Raw genomic sequence first — 9,677 nt, 5'->3', positions numbered from 1 at the left:
TATGTTGCTCTGGCTGGTCTCAAATTCCCAGCCTAATGTGATCTTTCTGCCACAGCCTCCTAAAGTGCTGGAATTACAGGCATGAGCCGCCATGCCTAGCATAGAGTATTACATTATTTTCAAAGTCTTATTCTAAGATCCATTTATTGACTTTGGCCTAAATAACTCAATATAATATCTCAGAAACTTTTTTTTGACAAATTTTGGGGCATGATGATGAGAGAAGGGGGTTCGAAACTTTCTAATAAGAGTTAACTTGGAGCCTTTTAAGGAGGAACAAACACAAATTATCAGAAAAATAAAAGAAAGATCAAGTGCAGAAGTTCTGTGGCAAAGATGATAGTAAAGTATATATGATTGTGACTCATGGTGGCTTTTACTTTCTTCTTGAATTTCTGAGTAACTTATGGGTTAACGTTTAAAGAATGTATGTTATAGATAACATTTTATTGCAAGTAAATATATTTCAAATTTTGTTACTGGTTTTGTATGAGATTATTCTCAGCCTCCTTCATTATCAAGCTGTATTATTTTATTAATGTAGTTTGATGATCTTACAACACAGCTGGGAGCTGTATCTTCAAAATATGTCTATTCGACTAAATAAAATCAAGTTATTCAATGGGAGTTACTATCTATGAAAAAAGTACAACAGGAATGTAAAAAATTTGAGGAGGATAAAAATATGTTGTAAGAAGAAATATTAAATCTTAAGATGCTTATGGAAAGAACACACTGGTGAAGACAAATTGGTGATGTACAAAATTATAAGTTGGATCTAGAAGAAAGCGCAATGCAGGCAATAGAAAAATGAGTAGAAATCCCTTTACAGGTTAGTTTGTAAAATCAGGTAAGTTTATTTATAATGTGCTTCTATTTATTTTACTGCAAATTATATTTTGGAGATATATATATATATTTCCTCTGCCTCTCTAATAGCAATTTGCCTTGTAGAATTCTAGCAATAAGGTGGCATCTGTTTTTACTTTCAAGTATTTAAATTTCCATCATTATAACAAAATTGATTTTTCAGAGTAATGATTCTCACTGTGGAGTCATTTGATTAATAAGACCCATTGGCATAAGATTACATCCTCTGACTACAAAAATCCTGGAAGAAAAACTAGGAAATATTCTTCTGGACATTGCACTTCGCAATGAATTTGTGGGTAAGTACTCAAAAGCAATTGCCAGAAAAATGAAAACTGACAAGTGGGATTTATTTAAACTAAATAGCTTCTTCTGCACAGCATGAGAAACTATCATGGGATTGAACAGACAGCCTACAGAATGGAAGAAAATATCCACACACTATGCACCTGTAATCCCAGCTACTCGGGGGGCTGAGGGAGGAGAATCATTGGAATCCGGGAGGCGGAGGTTGTAGTGAGCTGAGATCACGCCATTGCACTCCAGGTCGAGACTGCGTCTCAAAAATAAATAAATAAATAAATAAATAAATAAATAAATAAAATAAAAACAAATAATAAAAGCTAGAAGTTCTATGAAAACATTAATGCACATATAATCTTTTAAAAATGTTCATTGTTTCTCTAGAGAGTTCAATACATATTCTAGCTTATTACAGTAACCTACAGTTTATATTATATCAACTATGGCATAAAAACCTTAAATTGTATATTTCTGTTTCCTCCCTCCTTTACACTATTTATGTCATGCACTATAGTCTCAAATATTATGAATTCCATGATGTGAAGTTACTCTTTTTAAAAAAAAAATTTAGACAATCCATGATCTTTAGAGCAATGTAAAATAATTGGGCTACATATCTTTATATCTTCCCTGGCACTCTTTATTTCTTTGAGTAGTTTCAACATTCATCTGCTTCCATATTCCTTTTGCCTCAAGAAATCGTTTTGACGTTTATTTTAGTGCAGACCTGTTAGCAAGGGACTCTTCCAGTGTTAATCTGAAAATGTCTTCATTTAATTGTTATTTTAGTTATATAGTTAATGGATATAAGATTGGGGACTGATTTTTTTTTAGTTATTTAAAAATTTTGTATCACTGGTTTGTGACTTGTAGAGTTGCTGACAAGCAGTTCACTGTAATGTTTGTTTTTGTTTATCTCTGTACACAATGTTCCTATTTTTCTGTAACTGAATTCAAGATTTATGCTAATCGTTGGTTTTCATCAGTTAGACTAGTGTGATTATTCTAGCATTCTTTAAATTTTTTATTAATCTTTCTTGGAGCTTTTTGAGGTTGCTTGGGGTCCTCAGTCATCTTTTTCCAATTTTTCTTCTCTCACACTCTGTTTTTAATCTCCTTCTGGAATTCCAATTAATTGTATTTTAGTTAATTTCGTATTGGCAGAGAATTCTTGGACTCACCGGAGTATTTTATTTGCTTGGTTCATTGGTTTATTTTGTTTTCCTCTTTCTTCCCTTTGTGCTGCCATTCAAATAATTTGTGTTGGCCTAATATAAAATTAGCTGCTTCTTTCTTAACTCTGATGACCAGTCTGCTAATCAGCTTGCTGATGTAATTCTTCATCTCTGTTCTCAAGCTTTCACTTATTTCTAGCTTTTGCCTTTTACTGTTCCCATCTCTGCTGAAATTCCTCATTTTTCCATGCATGTCTTTTTTTTTTTAACTAGATCCTTTAACATTTTGATCATTATTATTTTAAATTACTTGCATTTAGTTCCAACATCTGAATTATCTCTGAATTTGATTCTGTCGACTTTTTATCTTTTGAAAATATTATAACTCATAACTCAAATTTCTAACTTGCTTTTATGTGTCTCCCAGTTTCTAAAAAATGCAAATCATCAGATGTACAAAAACAGTAGCTCATGAGATAATTACTTATGTCAAGATTGTTTTATGTTTCTGTTTCATTTTGGTTTGTGTCATGCTATTAGTGTGGGCAGGGACAAAGGCTGGTTTTTGCTGTGTTGTCTGAAACATTCAGTGAACCATGTAACTTCAATTCCTCCAGCAGTAGGCTGCCATACCATGTGCCTTGTGTGGGGCCTTAGGCTCTGCAGGGCATATGCCAATGCTCCTGTTCCACAGTTACCTTCCGGTAGTCCTTACCACCTATGTCACAGAGAGGGTCTCTCTCCACTTTCTTGTTCCTCTCTAACTGTAGAACATCATTTCTTGTGTGTGTGTGACTATGCAGAAAATTGAGGTTGGGGGCAGAGGGATGATTCATGTTATTTTGGAGCCAGTTTCATCATCGGAGTCTCAGAGAAGGGATATTTTTAGCACTTCGCGACTCTTATTCCAGTGGGAGTCAAACTGTCCCTTATCTGTGTTGGTTTTTGAGGAAGAAATAATATCTTGCCTCCTCCCACCTCAGTGGTAGAAAACCTTTGATTTATATCATTGAAAGTTTTCAAACCCACCATAAGGGCTAACTCTTTTCTTTCTCCTTCCATAGGAACAATGTACCTTTGTCTGTGGTCACTGGATGGAGATTTTCCAACCCTTTACCACAGGAGCACGACTCTGCATTAGTGCAAAATCCTGGGCCCCAAAATAATCCTTGTTCCTCTCCTGATGGAGAAGTATTTTTCCTCCATCCGTGCCCTAGAAGCAGTGATCCTTTACCTGGTCTCAGGTGGGGTGGAGTAGGGTGTGAGAGGTTTCTTAACCTTCTCTGAAAGCTGATGTGTTTTGCTTCTTCTTATCTCCCAGAAACAGTAGACTTTTGCATGGCTTGTGGACCTAGATGCCTTTAAGCCACAGCAAATTAAGCGTTTTGATTCTTAGGAGAGAAGCAAATGTTCATGTAGTCCATTTTTTTCTTATTTATTTTTTGCTTTGTTTTCTTATTTCAGTCATGATGAGTTGAATATGATCATGATTTTCCAGTTAAGCCGCTTGCATTTCTAAAATTTTATTAGTCCCCCTTTGGTCTTTCAGCACTAAATCAAATGCAGATAATCATCACTTGTGTGAATAAAGTGTTTTTATTGAGAACAGAATTGTTCATATACACACGAATGTGGATATTATCTACTTAGCACAATATGTCATTGTTTCAAAATGTAAAATCTGCTTTAGGCTGAACAAAGAATGGTTCTTGAAACTATTTTCCCTTTGTGATCAATTCAAAAAACCCAGTGCTTTCTATCTCATGGGTAGATTATTAAAATAATTACAGGCCGGGCGCGGTGACTCAAGCCTGTAATCCCAGCACTTTGGGAGGCCGAGACGGGCGGATCACGAGTTCAGGAGATCGAGACCATCCTGGCTAATACGGTGAAACCCCGTCTCTACTAAAATACAAAAAAAATTAGCCGGGCGAGGTGGCGGGCGCCTGTACTCCCAGCTACTCGGGAGGCTGAGGCAGGAGAATGGCGTAAACCCGGGAGGTGGAGCTTGCAGTGAGCTGAGATCCGGCCACTGCACTCCAGCCTGGGCAACAGAGCTAGACTCCGTCTCAAAAAAAAAAAAAATAATAATAATAATAATTACATACCTGATCTTCATTTTATGTTCTCTCTCTTCGAGATATTTCCTTCAAAACTACTTTGACTGATTAGTCTCTTTTGGATTACATTATACTCTGTATTTTCTCCACAAGCTCATCAGGGTAAATCCTGCCTTTACATTTGTTATAAAAATTCTCTCTCTCTCTCTTTTTTTTTTTTCAAATCTTATTTGAGCTGAAAGCTCTCCACCAAATGTCTCCTATGCCACAAAGCCTTATTTTACTGATCTCTCCTGTGCTCCTTGCTCAAGCTCATTTAGGAATTTTTTTTATGAAAATATTCAAGGAATACTTTTTTAAAAAAAGTATGAATATATAGTATTTTTCAATTTGAACACAAAATACTGCTCTACTTGAAAACAAGTTTTAGAAACAATTAAATGTTTCTAGAAGGAGAATCAACAGTGTCATAAATATCATAATCCAATTTTCCTGTTTGTACTAAAACACACAGTAGCAAATATTTACTGAGAAATTACTATCTGCCTTAAAGTATAATGCTTTTGATACACGTTATAAAAACTAGGTACTATTATTAGTAGTATTTTAAGAGTAAAAATATCGAGTCTTAGAGATGTTAAGCAATGTGCACAAATAGCATAGGGAAAGTTGGAGTTCTGAAATTCTGACTATGCTGTATGTATGATAGGAGAATCAATTCTTGTCAAATGTAACTGTCAAGTCATTGTGCAGATTCAGAGGTCTCTGATTGCTAGGGTCAGTACACTTAAATTATGTCACAATTTAGTTAAATCTATTTCATTAAAGCAAAATTCCATGTATAATTTCACAAAGATTATTAGCACCAAAAACATTATTTTTCCTTCCTTCCTTTCTTTCTCCTTCCTTCCTTCCTTCCTTCTTTCCTTCCTTCCTTCCCTCCTTCCTTCCTGCTTTCTTGCTTTCTTTCCCTTGTTCTTTTGTTCTCTTTCTCTTTCTTTCTTTGAGATAGGGTCTCAGTCTGTTGCCCAAGCTGGAGTGCAGTGACACAATCATGGTGCACTGCAGTCCCAGCTTCCCCAGGTTCACGTGATCCTCCCACCTCATCCTCCTGAGTATCTGGGACTAAAGGCAAGCCACCACACCTGGCTTTTTTTTTTTTTTTCAAGATTGGGTTTCACTGTACTGCCAAACCTGGTCTGCAACTCCTCAGCTCAAACAATCCACCTGCCTTTGCCTCCTAAAGTATTGGGATTCCAGATGTAAGCCACATGCCTGGCAAATAATGTTATTCGATAAGTTCAATTTAACTATTAGATTTTGGACAATGAGAGATAGAATTTTCTATATCATAATTCATCTTGTGTTCTTATTTGAAGTAATATATAAGGATTTCAATTCCACTCAAATATATTTATTAGCAAATTAAATTTCTTTTTCAGGATTCCAAACTTTTGTTCAAGATATAAATGCTAAATGATGTCACTAATTTTAATTAGATTAACAGAAAGGTATTCTGGTGTTTAATAACAGTGACAGAATGGGCTATTGATTTTATTTTCTTTCTCTTTGTCTCTTTCCCCTTTTTAAAATATTTTACTTTTTAGGCTCTTTGGAATCCCAAAGATAGAGTTTTAAGAATTAAACAAAACACTCACAGAAACTGCCAATGCTAGGATGAAATATATTGTTACTGTGCTTTGGGATTAAAATAAGGAACTACAGTTTACAGAACTTTTATACTGATACACAGACACTAAAAAGGGAAAGGGTTTGGATGAGAAATTCTGCTATGCAATCAAGAATCTCAGCCACTCATTTCTGTAGGAGCTGCAGGAGCTCCCTGTAAAGGGAGGTTAGGGAGAGTGTAGCTTCAGAGTTTCTCCATTTTTCCCAGAGGTTCCCCCAAAAGGTCATGACAGTTTATAAGAATGCTTCACTTGTGAAAAACAAATATCAAAGTCTTCTTGTAAATTATATTTAAGGACAAATCTTCATTCCATGTTTAATTTATTTAGCATTTTATATGTGCAAATGTGTAAAATATCATCACCTAAAGCTATATAACATGTTCTATTTCTATACTGTGATTACAGGTTTATAATTCTGGAAAGATATACAGAACAAAAGATTTACGTTTTTAATCACTTTAAGTGCACGGTTTTGTGGCATTAAGTATATTTGCACTGTTGTGCAACAGTCACCACCATAGACCTCCAAAACTTGTCTTCTCCAACTAAAACTCTGTACTCATTGAACACCAACTTCCTATTCCTCTCCCTACCCCTCCCCGTAGCAATCACCATTCTACTTTCTGTCTCTACAAATTTCACAAAGTATCTCACAGAAATGGCATGATATAGAATGTTTGAATTTCTCGAACTGGCTTATTTCACTTGGCATATCTTCAAGTTTCATCTATTTCATAGCATGTTCAGAATATATTTTAAGGCCGAATATTATGACGTTGCCGTATATACCACATTTTTTTAACTACTCATCCATCAATATTCACATGGGCTGCTCCTTCCCTTTGATTATTGTGGATAATATTGCTCATGGACACACTGCACAAACATCTGTTTGGTCCCTGTGCTCATTTATTTTGGATATGGATTTGCATTTTAATACAAAGGAGAAATTATGCAGCTTTTTTGAAGTGTCCAAATGAAAAGGAGCACAGCATCAGTAAAATATTAGAAAGTAGATTATTGGAAAAAGTAGGGAGAGAATTGAACCAAAATTTAATAAGCAGTGTAAGAGAGTTTCAAGAGGAGGGAAAAAATACACAATATAAACAGAGAATTAAATAGTGAAAGGTCGATATTTAGAAAATTGTCACATGTACCCATATGTTGCCTGTGAGCTGATATTTACATTATTGTTTTATTCCAGGTTTCCAAAAGTAAGTGCAATGTGAGAGTTTCATGATGCTAAATAAACTGAAACATGATACATATTTTGATGTATTGTCCTTGAGAGCAGGCTGGTGGTAATTAGTGCAATTTTAAATTATGATATGATAGTGGAGTCAATCTGCCAAACTGAAAAAAAATGTATATATACAATGTGTATACGTTTCTCAAAACCCCGTTGTATCATACAATTAAATTATGATTTAGAGCTACCTGACAATTACTGGAGGAAAAAATGAAACATTTACATTAATATTACCATAATTTTGATATTATTGCAAATATCAAAGCGTGTAGTACTTAGGGATAAACCTGCAAAAAAAGAAAGGTTTGAAAACTACGAAACTACAAAATATTGTTAAAATAAATAAGAGACCTCAATCAATGGAATGTATGAGTCATAAATCTCAATACTGTTAAAATGTTTATTCTTCCCACATTGATCTATAAGAATTCCAATCAAATCACAGCTGTATTCCTTATTTTAGAAACTGAGAAACTAAAATTCTGAAATGTATGTCGATGGGTAGAGGACCTATAAAGGCAAATTACTTTGAAAGGAAACAATTACTTTGAAACCAGGTGCTGTTGGAGAATTAACAGCACCTGGTTTCAAGACTTATCAAGTTACAGTACTTAAGACAATGTGGTACAAATATAGATATACACATGTGTATCAGCTTTCAGCTAGTTTTTAATAAAGTTCTTAGAGCATTCATAGACATAACATTTTCAACAAATGCTTCTGAAACAATTAGATATCCCAGTGTGTGTGTGTGTGCATGTGTGTGTGTGTGTGTAGCTCAGTACTTCACACCTGAGAGGTATGAGCGTGCATTACCAAGGGGAACTGAGAAACTTTGAGAGTATTGGATATGCTCACTGACCCCTTCATGGTGATTGTTTAATGGGCACATGTATACATCAAATTCATCTCATTATGCTTTAAATATTGGTAGTGTATTTTATGTTCATTCGACATGAATAAAGCTGTAAATGTTATCAAAATATTCACTTACTATGCTTCTATTCATTTTACTCTCTCTCTCCAGAGACCTTCAGATAGAAAATGCAGTTCAAAGATATTTCATAAAGGAAGAAAAGAAGTATGAAGACAGGTGAGAGATAGTACTCAGATTTTTTTTTTTTCAGTGCAATCCTGGTCTTTTGTGACTAGCAATATTTTTATGTGCAGAAGTAGTAGAAAAGATAAATATTTTGTACAGTAGAGAAACGCATAATTTCTGTGCCATGGAAGAGATAACTCACAAAGATGACAGCTTCTGACTATGTTGGATACTATCTAGTATTGTAACTAACCAACGATCTCACCTGAACATTGGCTGTAAAGCTACTTTAATGTTCCTTGCAATGATTTGAACCTTTTACTGGAAACTTCATTGCTTACTGAGTTGAATAACATTGTTGATACATGTCTATCTTATATTAGCACTAGAGTCATAATTTTACTTGTTAGAAAATTAAAATTAAACAACACTTGAAATTATATATTTTTAATGTTTCAACTGTGATCTCACTCCACATGCATCTTTCAATTCTTATTTGATAAAGGATAGCAAATACAGAAAGAATTCTTGTGATAATAGAGAACACAGAACTGTTGAACGGTGTTGAAGCTGAGCTGGAGAGAGTCACCAAAGCTGGCGCGGAAGCTGGCAAGGTCGGAGAGTTTCCTGCCTGGGCACAGCTTGAGCTCGCCCCTGCGCCACCGCCAGTGGCAGAAACTGCAGACCCAGCTGGGCCCTGAGGCCTCCGCCGCATCCTCCCACCAGCCAGGAGCTGTGCTGAGGTCGCAGATAGGCGACCCTGGAGGGGTGCACCTGAGGGAAGGCGGCCCATGTTCCGGACAGCAGCAGGACACCAGGATCCAGGGACCCACCTCCCGCCGCGGGAACCCCAAACCTTGCCTGGCGCCCCTTGCTTGCTCCGCCTGGCCTCCAGAGGCCGGTGTGTGTCCTGGTCATGAGGATGCACAGCAGGTGCACGGGAGTCCCCCTCCACCATGGCCTACCGTTCTGCCAGCCATCACGCCTGGTTCGCGGACCGCAGCCTGGCTGCCTCTGATCCCGCCAGGCCGGGACCTGTCCTCCTCCTGGGCGACCAGCCGGGGGAATGCACACTGCCGGGTGCCCTGCACAGCCCCTGACCACCCATCCCCTCTCGCCCCTCCGCCCCAGGCCAGGACCTTCCTGTAGCACAGAACTCACCTTCCTTCCCGCCGCAGAGCTGCTCCACTTCCGCCACCCACAGGGAAAAACTCAGATCTCCAAACAAACAGAAATCCCTGTGTGACTCCTCTGGTTGGATACTGCCAGTCCCCACATTTACTTCCA

General features: G+C 36.8%; 1 long non-coding RNA gene across 1 annotated transcript; it reads left to right on the top strand.

Moving 5' to 3' along the window:
- The first annotated feature begins 1,034 nt into the window (after positions 1–1,034).
- Positions 1,035–9,333, top strand: LOC144332235 (uncharacterized). The gene is made up of 3 exons (XR_013400139.1): positions 1,035–1,169; positions 8,376–8,441; positions 8,896–9,333. It is a non-coding gene; the product is annotated as an uncharacterized LOC144332235 (long non-coding RNA).
- The last annotated feature ends 344 nt before the right edge of the window (positions 9,334–9,677 follow it).

Source organism: Macaca mulatta, chromosome 10 (assembly GCF_049350105.2).
Source record: "Macaca mulatta isolate MMU2019108-1 chromosome 10, T2T-MMU8v2.0, whole genome shotgun sequence".
NCBI lineage: Eukaryota > Metazoa > Chordata > Mammalia > Primates > Cercopithecidae > Macaca > Macaca mulatta.
Note: the sequence above shows the minus strand (reverse complement) of the source record. Positions and strands in the feature narration are given on the sequence as shown.